The 23831-nt window shown below is 40.5% G+C and overlaps 1 long non-coding RNA gene across 1 annotated transcript in view; it reads left to right on the forward strand.

The window, feature by feature from the left end:
• The window catches only part of LOC122465799, a 57874-nt gene extending 34307 nt beyond the window's left edge, over positions 1-23567 (forward strand). Inside the window, exon 4 of the long non-coding RNA XR_006290856.1 lies at positions 23476-23567. This is a non-coding gene — a long non-coding RNA (uncharacterized LOC122465799). The remainder of the gene's footprint in view (positions 1-23475) is intronic.
• The last annotated feature ends 264 nt before the right edge of the window (positions 23568-23831 follow it).

Here is a 23831-nt window from a genome sequence, read left to right on the forward strand (position 1 = left end):
ATCTGCAAAGGGGAAATTTCTCATGGCCTAAATTCCATAGCTTTTCCAATTTCAACATTTATTTTGCATTTATTCTTTGTTTTTTAACAAAAGTTTTAAAGTAATTGAAAATTCATGTTTGGGAGGTGCTTGAACTTTCTCTTGTTTTCTTTCATAGCTGCTTATGTTTCTCAGGTGAAAATATATATATATATATTTTTTTCCTTGTTTAGCATTGAGATTTTGCTTTGATTACTTTCCCTGTATTGTTTGTCTCAATTTTTTAATTAGAATGAATCTGTGTAAGAGCTAATATGTACAAGACGGGGGTCTCTGTCCTGGGGGGTGCAGGTAGCGATACTGAAAAATATTTGTGGGTCATGATGGATAATCAGTTGAACATGAACTCCTACCGTGACACTGTGGCCAAAAGGGCTTCTGTGATCCCTGGATATACAAATGGGAATAGTAGAGAGGTTATATTACCTCTGTATTTTGCACGGGTGACAATGAATAGTCATTGGGCCAGGGCAGAGAGTGACTGTCTAGCCTGGTGGCTAGAGCACATTCCTACAAAGTAGAAGACTCAAGTTCAAGTCACTTCTCCAGAGCAAGTAAAGGGGATCATTAAATCTGAGTCTCCTACAAACCGAATGCATGCCCTAACTGCTGGGCTAAAGGTTACAAGGAGACCACATTCTCCTACTCTGGCTGTTTTGGGTATCTAGCCCTTTAAAAGTGCCCCAAACAAATGTTTTCATTTGATCCTATATAGATAGATAGATATAGATATACATATACACACACATTCATTTGATCCAATATATTTGATTTGCTGGAAATTTTCATGAGTTTCAGATCTGGCATGACTCAAGTGGATTTTTTTTCTTCCAATTTTTCAGTAAACTGACGTAATCCATTATTCATGCTACTTTTACTTGATATCTAATTTAACAGGCTTTTAGAAATTTGGTGCATAGTACAAAAATTACAAAGCACCCAAGTTGTAGTTCATATTAAAATTGAAATTTAGAGAAATAAGATGTTGGGCTGCTTGTATCATTATTATTTAATTGTAACAGAGATGTGGCTAATGTCCCAGTCATGGATCCAAGTTCCATTGTGTTAAGCATTGTGCAACCCCATAACAAAAAGAGACTCAGTTCTTTGGGTCAAGGACTAAGTAGGGTTCCACGGGGCTTCAGAGGGAAAGGGTAGCTTAGAAGCTGGGCCATAGAACTTATAATCAGGAGATCCTGCTGTAATGGGGGACATTGACTTTAGGGCAGAGAGCCTGCACGAGGCCCATGTGTCTCACCTGGAATTGAGGCACACAGCCTGCTAGTCTGTTGAGGCTAACTATTTTCTTGTAGGCTGTAGAGTTGTTCCACAGCTGCTGAGTTTGGCTGTCCCCTTACTCGTAGGGTGGAAATGATGGGATCCACCTCACCCTCCTTACCACTCCCTCAATCCCTTCTCCCCACCCCCCCACCCCTGAGCTGAACAGAGTGCCCTGTAGTTGTATGCTCCATAAGAGGTAGTCTTTCTCTAGGTATGAGGCAATCTGCACCATGGAGATTTGTCCTTTCGTGTGGGGCTTGGGTAGTGTCTAAGTCCTTGTATACGGTTTCTGAAGTAAGTTCAGTTTCATCCTAATGTTTGTAAAGTTCATTGATTAGAAAGTGTTACAGATGTGCAAAATAGTATGTGTTGATGCACTCATGGAATTAAAATCAGCATGCAAGAACTTTCCCATTCCTCACTCATTCCCTACCTCAGTGTTAAAAAGTCAAACCAGGAGAAAACCAAAAAGCATGTAACTAACAAAGTTTGTGACAATTCTTTACCATATTATTTTATTTGTATGTTATATACCTGCCCCCTATTTTTTATCTATTTTGTCTTTTATATTATGAGCTTGCAGGGGTAGGGGTTGTCGCTATCTTGTAGAGCAGAGGTTCTCAAACTGTGGTCCATGGACCACCAGTGGTCTGCAAGCTCCATTCAGGTGGTCTGCGGATAGTTCCCTTTAAGATGCGAATCTGGTGGCCACACACGAGAGAATGAAGGGACACTCACCGAATTAGTGGCTCCACTAATTAGGTGCCTGGACCCTGGAGAAGACTCACATGTAAGGTGAGGTGGTGGCCTTGTGGGGATTAGGGGGTAGGAGGGGGTGGGAGGGAATTTGGGACGTGCAGAGCTGCGGTGGCCAGAGAAAGAGGAGACTTTCCCCAGCCCCTGGGCTGAAGCTTCTGGGGAGAGACGGCCCTCCTTCCCAGCCTCAGCTCTGTGCCTGCTGTGGCCGGTGAGAGATTCCCCTCCTTTACAGCCCCAGCTTAGGGGCTGCTGTGGCAGGGGAGAGAGGGAGAGACCCCCCCCTCCTTCCCAGCCCCAGCTCAGGGGCTGCCACGGTGGGGGGAGAAAGGGCACATCCATAGCATTTGAAAGATAAGACTACTGATACTAAAATGTGAGGTGTGTTCTTTTATTTGTAGAACAAAATAAACAGTTCATTATTATTAAGGGTTTTTTTTAATATAGAGCTTTTATCCAAAGTGCTTTACAATAGTTAGCTAACGGTACAAACAACATTTGGAAATATCATTAAGTGGTCCGCCGAGACCCTCAGCAATTTGCAAATGGTCCGTGAAAAGAAAAGTTTGAGAACTACTGTGTAGAGCATCCAGCACAATAGGGCGCTGATTTTGACTGGGCCCCTTGCACATTACCATAATATAAACATTTACTACTCCTACTACTACTGATATAGTACCATGTGCTTATTTTTACTGGGAACCACACCCTACTGTTGTCCTATTTTGAGTTTATAAATCATCAGAGCCTTGTTTATTGGGCTGGAGTTTTTCCTCATTCTGCCATACTTTGTGTTTAATTTCATGCATTAAAAGGTGCTGAAAGTTGTCAGAAGTAATTAGACTGTAGTCATGTTATCCTAGTGCCATTTACAGAGTCAAAGCTGTGTGCAAAGTGAATTTCTTTCCTCTGACAGGACCACACATCCATCTCTCCCCATCAGCTCATTGATGCAAAGAGACTGTGACAAATCAAGTTCCCATGTAATTACAGAAACTGAAATGTGCAACATCCACGAGGCAATTATTTCTTTTTATCTGTGTATTTTTTCCCTTTGTTTCTCCCTACACCCTGTTAGGAATCAAACCAGGTACGCTTCGTTTAGACATTCTGTTCAGTCCTTGCACCAGCTCTGCATATGTCAAGCTGGATTCAGATGTGGACATGGGTTTCCCCTCTGATCTTGATGGCTAGAATCTCGCATTTAAAAGAGAATTAGTCACACAAGGAGGAAAGAATTCCCCATGGAAGCAAAACAGCCAGTTGGTTTGCATGTTAGCGCTGTTAAAGTAGTAAAGCAAAGTTTTTAAAAAGGCAAAGTGAATATAAGAAATAAGGAACAGTCATTAGAAAGAAACAATTTCAAAGTGCGTAGAGGAACCAAACTAACTGACTGCAGGATGTGAGCAGGAAAGGCAGCCCAATAGCTATTCAGTCCTCTTCCTTGACCTCTCTTTGCCCTCCACTCTGATACCCTGGGTGAGAAACAATCTAATCTGGGATTAAGAAAGGGTCATTTGGCTAATGTCTAGGTGTCCAGTTAACTAAACTACTAGGGCAGTAGGTTGACTCCTATTTTAAATCAGTGAGGTTTTTTGATGGTTGCTAACTTGGGAGTTAGAGGGGTATGATGGAGTTTCACATTTTTCTAAGCGCTATTGGCCTCCTCCCCAGTCTAGTGAGCCCCCAGACATTTCATCTGTGATCTGTTCTCACCCAGAATGTTTTTTGTTTGGAGTTTCAAGTGATGGATGGATGTGGCATAAAAACACCTACAATATCACAGAAACAGACTGAACAAGAGAGGATTAGAAGCAACCAGCTGTCTGGAATTTAATTGGCAGAGTTTGGCCAATGTAAGTAAACTTGCCAAGATCTCATCTTTTGTTAGGTCATCTGTTTCCTCCTAGCTAAACGTATCTTAGATATTTATAGTCATAAATGAATTATTATTCCTTACAATCTTGCCATTTCTGGTACTTGAATATCAGTCATGAAGAAAAATAAGGAAAACTCTAATGTATTTTTCCTTCTGTCTTCAGATGGAAAAAATTTGGAAGGAAAACACTTTTTGTCTTTCCAGAAGAAAATAAAGTTCAACAGCCTGCCTATTTTTCAGTAAAAACAAAACACACACCCTTTAAAGAAACATATTTTATGTGGTTAAGTGCTAATGAGGTATTGTGCATTTTTAAATTGAGCTGTATAGTATACATAAAAATAGGCCATGCTAGTGATGGAAAATCTAATGGGGGGGGGAACTTGGTTGGCTTACTTGGGATGAAGGGAAATTTATCTAAGCACCACTCACTGCAGTTAGAGATGGGGGAGCTTGTGGTACTTTGAACCTGCAGATTTAAACAATGTCAATAAGTAGTGAATGTTTGCTGTGCTTATCTGAATAAAACTCCTAAATCATTTGAGCTTCGCCCAGCTCTAACTTCTGTCTATTTTTTCTAATTATTAAGGACTAAAGGCCCTATCCAGCAGCAGTTCCTAAAGTCTGGTCATACTGAAGATAATGGGAGAACTCCCATTGACAATTAGGTCAGGACCTCATTGAGTTGCCCCTACTGTAGTTAAGGTGTTTTTTTACAGAGTATGATATTTCAGTTAACACTTGGCAACATGCAGCCCTTACTTATGTGAGTAATCTTTGCTCGTGCTCTACTTTATTAGCCCCCAGTCATCTCTCACAGATATTTACCCATTTGTTTCTTTGGGTGTCTTGTATTCATGAGTCTGTCCCTCCTCCGATTACTGTGTGTTGCCATCTCATGGTGCTGATCTCCAAAGTTGCACCTCTTTCTTTCCTTTGTAGTGTGAGTCACTCCCTAAATGCTATACAGAACATTGTTTTCCTCACTCTAGTTTACATAGGCTAGAATCTATATTATTAGGCTGCAAAATGTGGTTTCTTATATATTGAGTTGTCTAAAGTACAATGCAACTTCCCACTTCAAATGCTTTGGACCAACCACAGAAGTTGTGTGAATATTACATGAAAGGCATAAGTTAGCCCCTTTAAAAAAGGCAATTTCAAGGTATTTAAAATATTTTCAGTGAAATTTTTACAGATTTTTTATTAATCCTTTGGAATCCTGAAACTAATCTGTTTCCTGGCTATCCCCCGCCTACCCCCGCCCTCCACACACACACATCCACCCACCCTTCCTGCCTCCCAATCCAATCTGAAGACAAATTTCTGACTGTGGATTTTTTCTGAGTATTGAGATGGTGGTGGCAGTATTTTTCTTTCTTAACTTTTAGGGGGGGAAACACTTAAATTAGTAGATGGAGTTTATAAAAATCAAGAGAAAGCTAGGACAAATATTTGGCCCACCAACATTGTCTGTGTTCCCTTTAAGAGGAACTGAACTTGCCACAGTTTAGAATAGTGAGTGACCAATACAAGCGAGCAGAGATCAAATAGAGAAAACTGAACCAGATATTCTTTTCAGTAAAGTATTCCTGTAAGGTACTTTTTACCTGTCTTGAAGAGGTTTCTCTTTCTTCTGATGATTTATTCTGGGTATTGTATGTGTGCACAAAGTTTCTGCATCAACAGGCAGAGCAGTAGCGTAGACTGCACCTCTATTGATTACTGTCCTCCTAGCCTCAGGAGAACTACTTGTCACCGTGTACAGACTATGATGTTTACTGCTGCAATGTAAAAAAAAAAAAAAAAAAAAAACCCTTAGCTGTTGCAAAACATTTTCCAGTGATTTAAGGCTATAGTATTCTAGCAACTCACTGTTATAATGAGCTGTGGGGTTTTTTCCCTTGGAATTTTCAGGATGTGCCCTTGAATTATTTATATCTAGAGCAGACACCTGCTTGTAACCATTTCCCATTTTGGCAGCCCTGTGAGTGACGTTGCAGCTGATGAAAAGCACCTCCTCGCTCTTAGGACAGCCAGTGCAATATGCAAAACCATTTCTGATCAAGGAGTCTGTGCTCCTTCTTTAAATGGATAGACTTTTGGTAGTCATAGAGAGAGATGCTGTTCAGTTGTTCACACAAGTGTCTTTAATTCCAATGCTGCTGTACCTTAGTGTTCTCCTCAAAGACTGAAATTTCATGAACAAATGTGTGTGTGGAGGAAGAAAAAAAACAAACAATACAAAACAACCCCCTTCCCCCTACACACTATCAAAAGTACAGTTCTCTGCTGGCAAACAAACAATTCTGCCTCTTTTCCCCTTCCCCTCCCCTCAACAAAAAGAAACATTACATGTTTGAGTAGATAACAAGAGGTACCATTAGGATACAGAAAATTGAAAACCTAGACTCCAATAAAATGCACACCCAGGGGAATTAGTAATGGGTTTTCCATGTTTTAGCAGAATACTTCCTTTTTATGCACCTAGCAAACAGTGTTCACAAACAACAGTGAAGAACAAAAGCTATGATTTATATTTATGGACAGGTATACATGCTCCCCTGACCTCCTGCTGCTTTTCTCGCCCTCAGCACCAGAAGCAATTTATGGAGACCAGCCTAAATAAACATTAAGGAGTCAAGGCCACAAACTGACAGCAAGGAAAATCAATGGCTCCAGAAACCAGCTAGTAGGATCAATAAAAGAGATTAGGCATCACAAGCTAGTGTGGGGCACTTACAGGTAAATGTGGCTTACACTTCATCTGACAGGGTTCTCTCAGCATCAGGATAAAAACTGTCATATAAACAGAAGCACACTGCGTAGCCAGTGCAAGGGCTACAAGGTGCTCCTTAGCTGCAAACACTAACTGGTGACCTCTGAATGAAGGAGATTTATACTGAGGCTGCAGGGAATTTCCAATTGCTTTTCCAGAGTCAGCTCACACACCTGTGCATTTGCCCACAGGAATGGTTTCAGATGCTGGTTTTGCAGAGCTTCTGCTTTTTCTTTTGTTTTTTGTTTTTTTGCCTTCCTGGATTTTTTTTTTCAAATCCCTCCCTGACAATTCCCTCTCTATACATTCCTCTGTATAAGCTGCTCAGGTGCATGTTACGGTGAGTCAGGAAACTTCGACTGAGTTCTGCTCAGCACCACCACATTCTATCAGATTTAGCTGAGGGGTAGGAAACCTCCTGTACTGCAGGTCAGATGTAAACAGCACAACAACATCCCTCACCCTCAGTTTCCTTTTAGTTCATGCTGTACTAAGCACACAGCTGTGCCAAAACAGCCCTGTCATTGTTATCCAGCCAGATCTTAACTATATGTTGCGCACAGGCTGGGTTGTCATCCTTTATCAAATCATGGGTGGTCAATGTTTTATTAACCACGAACCTTATATTCATCAACATGAACAGAAGATTGGGATCACTGTTTTATGACTTTTCATCCTGAAAAAAAAACATGAGCAGAACACTGAGCTGGAGTTCCAGGCAGAGCGGGTCAGGGTGCATTGGAGCCCATTTTTCCGTACCCCCCCCCAATTGGCTGGGGCCATTGGCCCAGTGGATAATCTGCCACTGCCTACAGCAGCATTGTTCAACCCATGTGGGATGGGATGTAGAAGCTGCAGATGGTGACTCAAATAAGGACCTTCAAGTACAAGCTATAAACACCATCCAAATCCACTCACCAGCCCGGGTAATAGAACCTCCCCCCCCCCCGACCAATCCCTCCCTCTCTCCCTCCCCCCCTCCCATTAAAAGTCCTAGATCTCACGACCCAACCCTAGAAACGGAATGGTGTGGGAGAGAAACAAGTCTGTATAGGGCGACACGAACAGCTCAAACATCATCTACAACCAATAGGCCGCCAATGCAGATCAGAGAGCACTGGCTATCAGGGAGATAGGCTGCTTAACGACTGAGAAGACACAGTCTGTATTAGCTTCTGTTTAAAAACAGATGTGAGGCATAGGCCCAGGTACAGTGCTTTGCACTAGTCTAATTATGAGATGACAAAGGCATAGATGCTGGTAGCAAGAGCTGGGTTTGAGAGAGATGGTGGACATTGCTGCTACCTAATAACCTAAGAGCAACTGGGAATGTGACCAAGATTGGGAACTTAATAATAACCAGTACAAACAAATGCACACACTTTATCCAGGGGGCTGGTATACTGTTCCGCATCATGCAGTAGCTTGCCCCACCCTGCCAACATCACTTCCATTTTATCTGGATTAAGTTTCAGCCATCTAGCCTTCAATTTATGCCATACTTCAATATGCTTGACATTTGAAAGAAAATGTGTGTGCATTTCCTCTATTAAAAAGAGTGACCTGACAAACATGCCTTCACATCTCTTAGTAGAACGTCAAAAATAAGCTCACTGAGACCTCAGTGCATCCATTCTGTCATATTAATAAAATCCCCAATAGCTTCAATCTTCATCTCTTCCTTCAATTCCTAGAAAAGAAATAACATGAGAGGAGAAAGAAGCATATTATTATTATTTTATTTTATATTTATATTAGTCCTGTCCAATCATGATTTCTCCTCCTGCATCCCACCAGTGCTAGGCGCTGTATAAACACACATAAAGCCACAAACCTTCCCTCAAGGCGCGTACAGTATAAGTAAAGGCAGACCTCACCGAGAGGTAGAATGGTGGGGGTGTCACCAGAGACAGAAAAAGGAGAGAATGCCTGGGAGAGCTGACAAGGAGATCATCTTTGGCCATGTTAAGTTTGAGTTGGGAGCAAGCTATGCAGGATGAGATGCAAGACAAATGGATCAGGAGAAAGAGATGAGAGAAGTTATTCAAAGGCAGTGTATGCTTAGAAGAATGGAACCTCCGCTTCCTCTTGCAGGCAGGGGAAAGGGATGGGGAGGAAGGAAAGGTCAGCTCTGACTAGCCTCATCTACATGAATTCTAATGTTACATATCCATATACGGTGCTTTGTTCATAGAATCATAGAATATCAGGGTTGGAAGGGATTGCAGGAGGTCGACTAGTCCAACCCACTGCTCAAAGCAGGACCAATCTGCAATTTTTGCCCCAGATCCCTAAATGCCCCCCTCAAGGATTGAACTCACAATCCTGGGTTTAGCAGGCCAATGCTCAAACCACTGAGCTATCCCTCCCCCCCAAATTCTAAATTTATTTAGAATTTATACAGTGGTGGTATAAATGATAGATTGTTACTGGGCTGATGAAAGGACATGGGAATTGTGCAGGATATGCCCTGCAGTAAGTGGCAGGTAGGGGACTCTGGTTTGGGAACAGGATTCAAGTTCAAATGGGATTTAAGGAGAAAATAGAGGGCTCTATCTGAAGATTTCTATTCCAGGTAGCAGGGATTCTTATCTGTTTTGTTCTAGGTTCCCCACCTGGAGATTCTGCACACTTCATGGAGTGATTCTGCAGGACTGGACCAGGCTGGAATGGTGGTATTGGGTAGTAGTGGTGCAGAGCTGTCTGCACAATAAGGCCTAACCAGACCAGGAGCAGTGCTGGCCATAGCTGTCATGAAACTGGACAGGTAGCTACACATCTGAGCGTGACCCAGTAGTATGGGATCATCGAGACTGGAACAGACAGGCTGAGGAGACCCACCCCCTGAAATTCCTTGACAACAACAGACTCTAACTGCATCCATGGGTGGGAACTGTTATGTGCCTACCTGTTCTGGATCTCAACACATTGAGCAATTAATACTTGTATATGTAGGGTTGGTCACACTCCTGATACAGTGACTGTGGGTTTTGTGTGTATGTAATGTTTTTATGTGTTCCTTTTCCCCTAAATGTTTCCAAGGACTCTGAGTGCCTGAGAGTGGGCAAGAGTGACCAGAGGTTATATTTTAATTTCTGAGAGGCAAAAATAGGAATATGGCTCTGTGTGTGTGTGTCGGGGGTGGTGAGCCATAATTCTTTTTATTTTAGAAATGGACCCCTAGACAGATTGAACCCAGGCATTTTTGCTTCCATTGGCATCTGGCAGAAGGTTACAGCAAATCAGGTGCCTCGCCTTCCGTTCCATCCCTAACCTTAGCCTGTTTGAGGTACACAGCAAAAAGAGTTCTTTCCTGATGGGAGTGTGATCGTGTGCCTAGGACGGACCACACTGTGAATGCCACACTCCCCCAAAACTGGTGGCTTACTCTACAATTAGATTAATCAAGCCAGTAACAAAAGAGCTTCTGTAGCACCACTCTGGTTAACAAGAAGCTAAACACAGTCCCCTTTGGGTATTCCATCTCTTGGCTCCCATCCAGACAAACAGGTCTAATATAGTGACAGGTTACTGAAAAACAGTTCACCATATGTGAGGTTCTACGTATCCCACATGATCAGAGGCTTACTCCCATATCAATATGTATCTCAGATCTTACCCAATATCACGCTGTCAGCCAATCCTTAGTAAACTAAGTAAAGATTTTAGTAATGAAAGAAAAGAGTGTTATTAATGATTAATAGATCATATACATAGAAATGATAGAAGTGATGGAATTGACTGCTGGTTTGATAAAGTCTCTCTGGTAGCTTCCAAAAGATTGGAAGGGCCTCAGTCCATAGTTCAAGATACTCCTTGTAGTTGTAAATCCACAGTCCAGAGAACTTGGAGCAGGAAAGAGGCAAAATGGAGATGTCTCACGTCTCTTTTTATCCTCTGCCATGTGCATGGAAATTTACTGTCCCAAACTAAGCCCACAGCCCCTGTGTATGGAAAGTTACTGGCCCAAGATGGAATCCAGGGTCACATGAGCATATCATATGCCCCTACCTGTTTTGCTGAATCACAGGGGGTGGCCATTAGCGCCTTGCTGTCAGAAGCATCCGCAGGAAAACCTGCTGGGCAGGATGAGTTTCTTCAATGGCCCAGTGTGAGAGCCAAGTGTCCTTAGTGGGCCATCAACACGTAGCTGGATAGTCCTGATCTAAATCTATCTGGGAGTGTCACCTGGGAATAAAATATGTGTATGCCAATATTTGTAACATCAGATACAAAGATGATACATGTATATAAACGGGATAATCATACTTAGCAAATCATAACTTTTCAATCGATACTTTACATGACATACTTTGTACAAGACTTATGGAAATTGTGTAACAGTGGTAAGAACAGTGATATAAACGGTCACCTTTCTTATACACAGCATCACAGGGAGGTCTAAATTTCTGCATTGTTTTTGTTTTTGAGATCAGTTGGCTACTGCTCCATGTACGTTTCTATATCTAGTGTGGTTTCAAATGTGACCACTTACCCCCAAGTCACCTTTCTTTGGACAGTGTCAGCATTCCCTTATGTTACCCTTGCTGTACTCCTGGGTGATTGATATCGATCAACATGTGTCTCACAATCTCTAGCTTCTCTGTGGGTGCTTCATACGTTTATTTTCAGTTTAATCACTTAAGTAGAAGCTAACAGCATTATGCTTTATTTAGGTGCTGCTGGCATCTATGCTGCCCCAGGAATGGTGTTCAGCTGGAATTTGCTGAAATAGCTGGCTGTTTTCAGGGAGAGATGTCGCCAGCGCTTTGAAATGCAAAACAAGAGCTGGACATGACTAAAGCATTTCAGATATTTGAAATGTGCGAAAAGATTCAGATTACTCTTCATCTGTTGCTATCTTCGCTTGATTAAGGCATAGTACTGGCAGGGCCTCAGAGACCTTTTCTGTGCATAATCTCTGTGAAGACATCTATGGATTGGGATGAACTGAAGAAATTCAGCATTTAAGAAAGTTCATTTTAATTAGAGAGTGGGAAAGAGTGATCCAAGATCTTCTGTACTTTCCACAGTATACATCTGATGAAGTGAGCTGTAGCTCACAAAAGCTTATGCTCAAATAAATTGGTTAGTCTCTAAGGTGCCACAAGTACTCCTTTTCTTTTTCCAAATTTACCAGGCTCCTCAAAAAATTTGGAGATTGGCATCTTTTACAGCTTGCTCTCAAGGACCTAATTTTCATTTACACTGAAGTAGTGTAAAGCGACCATAAAGTGGGTGTAAATGTAATTTATACTAAACTGTAATTGTGTAATTACATTTACTCTCATTTTAAGGTCCCTTTGTACTTCCACAGTGGTGTTTCAGGGCTTCAGTGTAAATGGAAATCAGGCCCCAAAAGATCTGATGCTTATATGACCAAATCCTGCCTTGAATCTTGGGCCAAACTCTTATTTACACTAAAGCCATTTTATACCACATGAGTGCTGGAAAGAGGTTTTGGAGTAAGTGTAAATATAATTTACCCTCATTTTAATGTAAAAATGTGACACAGCAAGCTTTAAGACTCCCTGAGCTCTGAAGGTCTACCCTAAGGTAGGTTTCAGAGTAGCAGCCGTGTTAGTCTGTATTCGCAAAAAGAAAAGGAGTACTTGTGGCACCTTAGCGACTAACCAATTTATTTGAGCATAAGCTTTCGTGAGCTACAGCTCACTTCACCGGATGCATCCAATGAAGTGAGCTGTAGCTCACGAAAGCTTATGCTCAAATAAATTGGTTAGTCTCTAAGGTGCCACAAGTACTCCTTTTTACCCTAAGGTAAACACTCTAAGGCAATGTCTACATTAACGTTTTTTGTCGGTGAAACTTTTGTCAGTGAGGGGTGTGAAAAAACACGCCCCTGATCAATATAAGCTACTCTGACAGAAGTGCTGGTGTGGAAAGCGCTATGTCGGTGGGAGATGCTCGTTGGGGGTGGTTTAATTATGCTGATAGGAGAGCTCTCTCCTGTCAGCATAGAGTGGCTACACAGGCAGACCTTACAGTGGCACAGCTGCAGCAGTACAGCTGTGCTGCTGTAAGGGGTCTAGTGTAGACATAGCCTAGACTGCTACAAACTTCAGTATGGCATGTCGTTTCACACATCAGTCTTATGCCAAGTTCACTGCACCCTAAATCAAACTCATTTTCAGCGTGAAATCATGAAACACAGCTCTTCTCCCATACTTTCCCTTTCATTTCAACAGTGTTGTCTGTCCTACATTTGAAGAAGTCTGAGTTTCACTCAGATGTTGCCTGTTTTCATGTTCAAATTTCCTTACACAATTAACTTTGGGTAAAAAACCCGCTTTCCCTGTCTCATTTTTCACACAGCTGAAAAATGTGGATCAGTTCAAGTATTTGGGCAGTACCATTACAAGTAGTGGTTCCCTTGGTAAGGAAATTTCCTCAAGAATTACTAAAGCCAGCCAGGCCCTTGGCCAACACCGAACAAAAGTCCTTAACAAACACAACTTTAGTCTTTCCACCAAATTGAAAATTTATAGTGCAGTGGTTCTAACATCTCTTCTGTATGGATCTGAGATGTGGACTCTTTATAGACATCACATTAGACAGCTTGAGCAATTTCACATGCGCTCCCTCCGCTCAATAAAGAGCATTGGCTGGCAGGAAAGTGTGACCAATATTAAGGTCTTTGAAAGAGCAAACACAACGAGTATTGAGGAAATGTTGCTGAGAGCACAACTTAGGTGGACTGGACATGTCATCAGAATGTAAGACCACTGTCTCCCAAAACAGATCTTGTATGGGCAGGTGAGTCAAGGCAAAAGAAAGAAGGGTCATCCATATAAACACTTCAAAGATAATCTGAAGAGCAGTCTCTGGTGGGCTAGCATCAATCCCAAAGAATTTGAGCAAATGGCTCAGAATAGGATTCACTGGTGGTCTCTGACAAGATCAGCATGTAACAGATTGGAGAAGGATCGACAAATTCATCTACAGGCTGCATGTGAAAGGTACCACAGAGCTGCAGCATCAAACATCATAAATACAGACTTCCTATGCCCTCAGTATGGCTGACTCTGTGCATCAGGGTTCGGACTTCAGAGTCATATGCGTAGCCATAGATGAGAACTGTGACAATATCATCATCTTCGTCAGTGATGGACTACCAACATGTAGAAAACCTCATCGGATATTTACAGGCACATAGGGTCACATATTCAGCAGGTGTAAATGATCATAACACTGAAGGTAGTGATTCTATGACAGTTTACTCCTGTATAGAGAGCCTTGTGATAAACTTCAGCCCTACTAAACAAACTGCAGAAAACATACAAGTTTTAAAAAGCAGCTGATGCTGCACAGAAAGCTTCGAGAAAGCATATATTGAGAATATATATTGCTTCTGTGTCTTGATTTTCTGTTATTGCCTTTTTTCCTTTCTTTAGAAGGAAAATTAGACTAAAATGAGATCTTTATTTCATAGCAGATCATCTTCCTAGGTTGCTTATTCCTTATACTTTGTGGTATCATGATAATTTCGACAGTGACAAATTGTGATGCTACAAACAAAGAATACGGTGGTTGGTGAAGGTTGTGCAGCAGGGGCAGATGAACTTTCAGAATGAAATTTTTACATAAAAATTAAAAATAAATGTAAAACGTAAATTGCATGAACATACCTGAATGCATTATGTCTAGTCAGAATTATAGTCAGAATCCTTGCCCTGGTTTGCAAATGCATTGTATTTCGCATGGATCTCTACCCGCACTTCCATAAAATTTGCCTTTTAAAAACAAGATACTTTTTTCATTCAAGTGACCCTAGTATATTCAGAATGTTTTTTCCCCCCACCTTTTCTAATGCTTCTACTTTAACACACATCAAAAATACAATACACCAATTCAACCAAGATGCCTTTAGCCCAAAATAGTGCATGACTGCTGGCCTGAGGGGTCTGGACAGCACTTTTGGAGCTTGATGTGACATATATATTTTTTGGGAGACAAATGTTTGTGGGGAAAGTCCCTTCTATTCTGTTGTGTTGAGTGGTGTTTTTCTGGGGATTTGGTGCTGGATTCGTTGTACTGTTTTTTTAAAGATAACATCAAAAGCATGCAGAGTAATAGATGAGTTCCTTTAAGTACAGTCACATATGGAAATAAATAAAATACACATTTCAAATTATTATTACACAAAATTTCAGCCAATAATGATCTTCAGTTTAATTTATGGCCTGATTCATTATGCACAAAAACATCACACAGCAACAGGAGAACAAACCAACAACATATCAAAACAAAATAAACTCTAGAAATAATTGCTAATCTCGACAAAAAGTTCAAGGTAAGGTGGGTTGCCATAAAAAGGAGTCTGCCATAGGAATTTCTTTAAGGCGAGCCTTTATATTTTTTTTCCCCCAGTGTGTTACATCACCTACTGCACCTTGTTATAAGAGTGCAATAAATCCAACTTGGATTAAGAAGTTTTCCATGTCAATCCCTTAGGGTGGCTGATTATAGGTTTGACCTTTTGAGATTCTGTGCATTTCCCACTTAATCAGTGTTAGAATGAGTTGCTGCTAAGTAGGATCTATAGGAACCCTATGGGAAAAGTGAAGCCATCTAAAAATAATGAGTCTCTTTCCCCCTCCTGTCCCCTCTGCCCAGTCTGAGCTCTATTAGGCTATGATAACAGTCTTAATCTAGGCTACACAGAAGCATAACATGGCATGTGATGCTTACATTAGAGAGAAAAAAAAGAGGACTGAGAAGCCTGGAATGTAAATGCAGCTTTACAACATGGTCGAAAATGTTTCTCTTACCGCTTCCTCCATGCCCCCGCCGCCCCCTTTTTTTTTTCCTGGCTAAAATGTGTTTGGTTGAGCTAAGGCCTGTGAAGCTTTTAAGCTTCAGCACCTAAGATTCTGACAGAGTAATTGGTTCCCTGTTGCCTGGGCAATGATACAAAATTGGGACCCTCTCCATTTTGTCTTGTTACAGTAACATACTGCGTGGTTTAGATATAATCTCACAAAGTGATTTGGTCATCAGTTCACTTTTCAATAGTGGAGGCTGTGTTTTTTTTCCCCCTACCCTTTTGGGTTTTTTCCTCCTCCCACCCTTCAATAACCTTCTGTGAAACTGAACAGCATAATAGATGTAATTAGACCTTCAGTAATCGGACTGAATGGAGCAAGCAATGAGACTCCTACTAGGGAAGCAATCAGTGCATTAGGTCCCCAGGACAGAAACTACATTTAACAAGGTTTGAGGCTTAGGGATTGTCAGTCTAGGCCTCTCTTGCTTCCCCAACAGAAAGTTCTACCCAGAATGCAAATCTTCATTTCCCATTGCTACAAAAGGGAGGAAAAGAACATTAGCCACTTTATTACACACATAATGAAGCGAGCTTTAGCTGTTAATATATTTTTTTCCTAGGCAGTAAATCAACTGTTCACAAGTGCTGCGAAGTATAAATGTGTGTTTCATCTGTGTTTTAAAATCATTTCCTGTGTTTTCCTCCTCGCCTCTTGGAGGAAGATAGCTTTGAGTGGTGTCAAATAAAAATACACTTTATTTTGGCAGAATGACACTCGTAAATTTCCACGCAGGAGTAAAGATTAGTCTTTAGTCCTAGAAGGAACAATACCAGAATGGTCCTTTCGAGAGAAATGAAGAGACAGCAAAAATTAAATGTGATAGGTTGATTTCTGTTCTTAAGCTATGTAAGTAAACATGCATGTACATAATTTCCATTCACTTTTATATGCTGTTGAATCATCTAATCATTCAGCCTTTGCCCTATGGGATCAGTAGTTGACAGGAAATATGGTGAATATGCAGACAAAATATTCTGACCGTTGTGTCACAGGAGTTATGATTATTTTATTTATCCAGTGCCCAAAAATGTGGTAGCCACTTTACAGGTCAAATAAAAACACATGGGGTGGTCCCTGCACTTGCAATATACTTTAATTAGTTACTCTCTCATTGCTACCAAGAACACAAATGTAACAGTGGTTAGAGTAGGGTCAGTAGTGATCAAAGATTCTGTTTGGCTGTGCTCCAAGAAGCTTATCTGGACCTTCATTTTTTTTTCTCCGTGTCCCATTCTTATTCCAGCTCAGGATCCTTTTCATTTCCTCCCCAGACACCCCTGCTCATCTCCCATTCTCCCTCTGTGTACAATCAGCTCTGGTCACTTGCACTGGCTTGAAGCCAATGACTTTCTGTCCATTCCCTCACACTTTCACCTCATTGTGTCCTCCAATACAAGGTCTTTCTGCATCCAACAACCAGCCTTTGCTTATGATTGGGTTCCAGGAGAAATGGTAGTTTCTGCTGTGTTGGCTCTAGTGCTTAATTTGAGCCAGGGCTTGCCAGGGCTGAGCCATGACACCTGTAGGTTTGACAGTTCATAGCGCAGGCACTTCTGGGCTTGCTGCATCAGTTATGAATGTAAAAAAATTGCTTGAGCCCCCACACCAAATTGCTTGAGCCCTGGCACCTCTTTCATTACAATTTAAACACTGGTTGGCTCCCCAGCATGTTCCAGGGCTTTCCTGGATCAAAGAGGTGTTTCCTAATACAGTGTGGGTGAAGTCCTGGCCCCAATGCAGTTACTGAAAAAAACATGCATGTTTGTCGTTCTAAGAAAACCCTAGACCATGTAAGATTTTAAGACCACTGTCAGACCAGAAAAGCTTACCAGAACCGCTTAAATGTGTTCATAGATTTTGAAAGATATGAAGAAAGATACTAGGGTCAGAGGACAGGATTACTGGAAACAGAAGAGCCCTTAGTTCTAGACTGGATCAATTATATAAACCATTTAAAAATGCCTTGGATCAAGGCTATGTATAAGCCAATTCCTACTTTTATCAAACCATCACTGCCACTAGTTGTCAATAGACTTTGCTGAGTAATCTCCATTTTTTATCTAGTGTGCTATCTGAGCACTTACTCTTCCCTTTGTGTAATTTTATGTACCACACTGTAATAGTGATGGCGAGTAATTTCAAAGTTGGCATAGGAGCTAGTGTGAAACGTAATGAACTTTGCTATAACTTTTATTTGCCTCATGACTCAAAATACTGTATTGCGGATAGAAGGGAAAAACCCTACACACATGCAAGTAAGAGAGGGAGGAGACGGAGAAGTGATACTGAATCACTGAGACCCACAAATTAATCTCAGCACAGTGTCTTCCTGCCATTGTGTTGCAATGTTTCCATTATGCTGTTGAATCAAGACATCATAGTTGTGTTTATCTGACACAGCTTCATGCTTCAAACATTGCAATCCATTTTCAGGGTTTCACTTGAGAGCTATTTTGTGGCTAGTTTTGATTCTTTTTGGTGACTAAGTGGCTCTGTAGCTCTTTAAGACCGAGCATCACTGATCTAGCCCATCTTTCTGAAATATTGAAAAGGTAACTTAAAAGTTAATTTATGTCAGTACTGTGCCTTTCCCAAGGCCCACAGATGCAGAAGCCTAATTGAAAGGAAGGGGGAAATCAACCCATTGGCTTTGACTGCAGATAATGAGCAATACTATGAGATAAAAATCTATTATCAAACTAACCCCCCCTGGAATGTATGAAATAGAATAGCCACATTCCACACAACAAGAAGCTTTTGCAACATCCAGAGGATATACAATGCCAAGAAATATCAGAATTACTAAGTCAATTTAAAGGTACAGCCAGTGGACATAACTAATATTTTTACTTCCCTGAGCTGGCATTGCTTAGATGAAATTAATCTTTACTGGCTCAGTGAGACAAATGCCTTGCAGTATATGAAATCATTAGAAAGTTGTTAGTTACCACAATGTGCTATCTGAACTATACTTAAGAATGGTACACAGTGGTCTCCTATCTCTGTCAGTGGCCAGATGCTTAAGGGAAGGAACAAAAAACCCAGTTGAGGGCAAAAAATCTCAGATTCTTTACTGTAGTAATAGTTGATAAATCTTGACTGTATTTTGGCTAATTTGCAATCGTTGCTGTTTAGAGTGACTGGCCAATAACGGATGCATAGTTGGACTCTACAACCAAAATCTGTACTCCCCATGCTCCAGTTGAAGTTAGTGGAGTTGCACAAGGTGCAAGTGAGTGTAGCAATTCACCTTAAAGTTTTAGCTGAGATTAGTGCTATGTAAATAACTGCAAGTTTCAGTTTGGAGACAAAACCAAAAAATAAAATTTCTTTTGGGTCAACCCAAAACACTTGATACAAAAAATGATGTGAGCTCAAGAAGTTAAAAAAATTGTTTTGGATTGAACAAAACATTTCATTTTATTTTTAGATTGAAAAAAAAATCTTATTCAACCTTAAACAATTTTTTTAACTGTTTCATTTTCATTTTTTCCTTTCTTTAAAAAAAAAACTAAACTAAACTTTGACATGAAAAGTCATTTTGAATTGAAAAATTGAAATGGTTCATTTTGAAAATGTTGGAATGAAAAGGGTTTTTTGGAATTGTTTTGGATTTTTTTCCTACCGAAAGAATTCTGTGAATTTGACATGAATTCCTGAAACGTTTGTTTGACCCAATATCTGCATTTTTTCAGCGCAAAAAGTTTTGGCTGAAAAATTTTGCCCAGCTGTAGTTGAGAGCTATGTAAGAACAATTTGCTTCCAGCAGAGAAAAGCTATGTCCAGTGCTGAATGGTTTTACCAAAAGGAAGTTCCTTTTAGCTCACCTGCTACAACAGCTATTTGTGAACAGCAGGGTTCCAGCGTCTGTTTTAGCTGAGGTGGTGTGCAGGGCACATGTGCAATGAATCAAGAGTGAGATGATAAACTCTGCTGATTGGCTGTGTCCACTAGATGTATCTAGACATCTTTTTATTTTGTGTGTGTGTGTATGTGTGTGTATATATATATATATATATATATATATATATATATATATATATATATACACACAATAATTCCATACTGCCATTTGGCAGACTGAACATTAATGTTGCCATAATCAGTTGGGTGTAACTTCAGGTGCAGCAGTATGGCTTGAAATTAGTCTTAGCAAGCTCAGTAAAACCAAGGACAGACCTTTCTGAGGAATGCTGGACATACCTTTGGCCACGACTTTTCCACAGCTGGGTAACAATTTCGGTAACACTGTAACTTTGCCTGCCACCTATTAAAGTTGTAGAGATAGGTTTGCTGACTCTTTATTTAAAAAGCACTAACCCTTTGCTTGGAAACTGTCTTATTTTCAGAGAAAAAGTATAAAGTGCAATTATCATAAAAGGTGTCATTCCTTTGATTTCATCTGTGATTTCCTGCCCACCATATTCTGCAATCCCACACTTGAAAGAAGTGTGATAGGTTCATTGGAAACCCTAATTTAAGACTTTTTGACAACACTAGTTGAGAGGAGCATTTGTCCAATGTGCAGTGTCAAGGAAGTAAGATAGATGAAGCTAGCAGAGGGTGCTGTTGTGACTACCAAGCAATCGTGTAACCTCACCTCCTCTTTCACCACTGCCTCTATTGGCTAACTTGCAGTGAGGAGCAGCAATCGGGGTGATAGAAGCAGGAGTAGAGTGTTGACTGACTCAGTTTCCCTTGGGTAGAAAAGTGTGGAAAGAATAGGGGCATATACCAGGGACACACACACATCACTGGGTTAGTGGAAGGAGAAGGCACCAGACATGGACACAGTTTGAGGAGTAGGGAGGGGATACATAGACAGTACTGGGTGAGAGAGCACAATGATGGGGGGAGAACTCCAATAGTGGAAAGACAAGATTGACGGGTGTAATGGGAGGAAGAGAGACACAGAAGAGGGGACAGCAACAGATGATGAGATGAGAGAGAGAATGGCACAGAAGAGAGGGAAGGAGAAAATAAAGCATTAAGGTAAAATTACATAAGAGGTGGCAGCTCAACTTAAAAAAGAAAACAGGAGCGATTTTTAAATGGTTTAAAAACTCAGGACAATTACTCTGAGAGAAAACAAAGACACTGAAAAAGAACCTAGACCACGTACCCTGGACTTAGGAAGGGATGTCGTAAAATGTGCATGCTGAGTCTCAAATGAGGTGTAGCAGATTTTATAATCTGACAATTGAGTTGGTTGTATTTGAGTTTATATCCGGGTCGGCTGTTGGCCTGATTATGTTAGAGCTCACATCATGGATCTTGACTGTGTTCTTCCATCCCTGCTCAGTCTTTACCATGAAGAATCATTTCAAAAATGTACTCTGGTTTAGTGGGAGTCACTCTTTAAATATCAATCCTATTTTTAGAAAATTAGAAAAATGATTTCCAGGGGCTTTAAATAACAGCATAAGCTCCTTCCTTCTTATTAACTATAGACAAATATCAAGTACAAATGTAAAATTTGTTTGGCTGCTAAGACAAATAGCTTAGTACAAACCAATGAGCTAATGCTGGGCACACTCTAGTATCAGCTTTTACTGCCTACTTCTGAAGTCTTTACTTGAGCAGAGTTTCAATGAAAGAAGAGTTTTGCCTAAGTGAAGGGCTCCAGGTTTGACCCATAAGTTTCAATTCTGGTCCTCTGTTCAAAGCTATATTTTGATAGAATTTTTCAAGACCTGGGAGGACAGAAACCTGCCCACTTGTTGGAGGCACACCCACTGGAGAGGTCAGGGCACACATCTCTTTTGCCTTCTGATTATCCAGTGAATACCTTCTGGCAACAGCTACAGGACTTGCACTTTTTTAAAAATGGGGTTTGTCAAGGTTCCTTCCCCACTCTGAACTCTAGGGTACAGATTTGGGGACCTGCATGAAAGACCCCCTAAGCTTATTCTTACCAGCTTAGGTTAAAAACTTCCTCAAGGTACAAACTTTGCCTTGTCCTTGAACAGTATGCTGCCACCACCAAGTGTGTTAAACAAAGAACAGGGAAAGAGCCCACTTGGAGACATCTTCCCCCAAAATATCCCCCCAAGCCTTTCCTGGGGAAGGGATACAATACTCTTGCATTGTATAATACTCTTCCACAGCTCATAGGAAGTTGTGGATAGAGCTCTGTGAACAACCAATGTTTTGGTTCAAGTGGCCAAACCGGGGGGGCAGGGGGCGGGAGAGATTCAGGTTGGCACAAAATGAAAATGTTTGATTTTTCAGTGAAAAAAGTAAAAAAATAAAAATTCATTTCAGTCCAAGCAAAATGTTTCATTTGGGTTTTGACGTTTTTTAAACCTTTTTATTTTTTTAAAAAAGAAATTCGAATTGTACTAAAAGTAAAAAGAAAAGGCCATTTTGAATCTGTTTCATTTTGAAAATTTCTAAATGAAACATTTTGTCTTTTTTTTATTTTGTTTGTTTTATTGACTGAAACAATTTTGCAAACTCAACACAAATTTGCTAAATGTTTTGGTCAACACAAATCTGCATTTTCAGAAGAATAAAAAAGTTTTTGTCCAAAATTTTTTGTCCAAATCTAGTTGTGGAATCCCTTTTCATGACCTTTCTGAGGTCTGCTCCTCAATCTCCACCTTTGCACTCTGAAAGGGCTAGGTGAAATCCTGGGCCAGTTGAAATTAAAAGAATTAAATTGCGCTTTGCATTCTTGGACTGTGTGGGGCCTATATTTGGCCGGTAGAGAATAAGTTATAGTTGCTAATGAAACCTGCAACCTTTTGCATAGATTGGTAAGAAATGAGTGCAATCTTAATTTCTCTTTGCAAATAAAGAGTAGAAATACCCTCTAGTTCTTAACATTCTACAAATTAGAACTCTGCCTTCATTGTCCCTACTTTGAATCTAGCTTAGTGTTCCCGTCGAGTTACATAACATTTCATCTGCTGACACTTTTAATACTCCTTTCAGTGCAAAGAAGAAGTAGGGAAACATGTTAAACATCACTTTTAAAGCGCTTTGAAAAGCAAAATATTCCAAAATGGAATTTAAATTAATTAGACCAAGGATGGAAAATTCAATTTAAATAATGAGTTAAAAACTCTTAAAAAATTGGAATCTCATGTTTTTATGGTAGCTTACAAAACCCTTTTCTCTTCCTTCCAAAGCCATTAGCACTGAGCACTGCAGTATCATACTGTAGTAACCTTGTAAAAAAAAAAAGAAGTAGTGAGACTTTAGGAGCAGGTCCTCAGCTGGTGTAAATCACTATGGAGCTATTTTGTCAGTTGAGGATTTGGTCTATAAATTACACATTGAAAACATTCATTATATGATAGCAGAATAAAAGATGTTTGCTAACAATAGGTATCGTTAACCAAAGTGAATCTATTTAATTATTGTTAATGTTCAACAATAAAGTTTTCTGAATTTTTTTAGGGATTTAAATATTTATGATCAAATAATTAAAGACAAAGGCAATTCTCAGAAAAGCAAAGAAAAACCCAATATATAAGTCATAATCAATTATTGTGTATTTATTGTCATACTACATTTCAATATTGAAAAAGGAAAAAAAATAAACTAAAGAGTAGAGTCATCCCAGAAGGCACAGGAGGTACAGTTTCATCCTATTGCAACCACGTGGCCAGCTGCACTGATATTCACTTCCAGGGGTGGGTAGGCTGAAGGATCCATGCCCCCGCTCCTCTCAAAATTTATTTGGGGAGCAAGGGAAGCTTTATTTTACAGCCATAGAGCTTCATAGGAATCCTGGTAGCAAAGGCTCCCCAAGAAATGCATTAAATCAGCAGATTTCTCAGCCAGCCTAGCTCTGCCCTGTCTGAGCTGGGCTCTGCCCACATCATACGCCAAGGCCCCAGGCTTTGTAGGAACGTTAATGGCTTGAGTTGTTTCTCCATTTGTGGCAGATTTACTGCTTTTGAGGGACCTGCAGCCTTGGAAGTGAATTGACCTCAGCAAGTTCACCAGTGGAATGAAAAGGGAAGAAGAGATGGGGCACCAGGAAATGCAAACACTGATATTCCACAGAATCCTCTTGAAAAGCATGCCAGGCCAAGGCAAGCAAGCATGTATAGTGATGGTACATCGGAGACGTTGAAGACCACCCTAAAAAAAAGAGTTGAATGAAAAAGTTCATGTTAGCACTTAAGTCACATGAGTAGCACCACTAAAACTGGGGCTACTGGCATAACGAAGGGCTCACCAACATTAGATTACCACAGTTGGACCTGTAATGAGCACTCTAATATTGCTTCATGAACAA

This window comes from Chelonia mydas, chromosome 5 (assembly GCF_015237465.2).
Source record: "Chelonia mydas isolate rCheMyd1 chromosome 5, rCheMyd1.pri.v2, whole genome shotgun sequence".
NCBI lineage: Eukaryota > Metazoa > Chordata > Testudines > Cheloniidae > Chelonia > Chelonia mydas.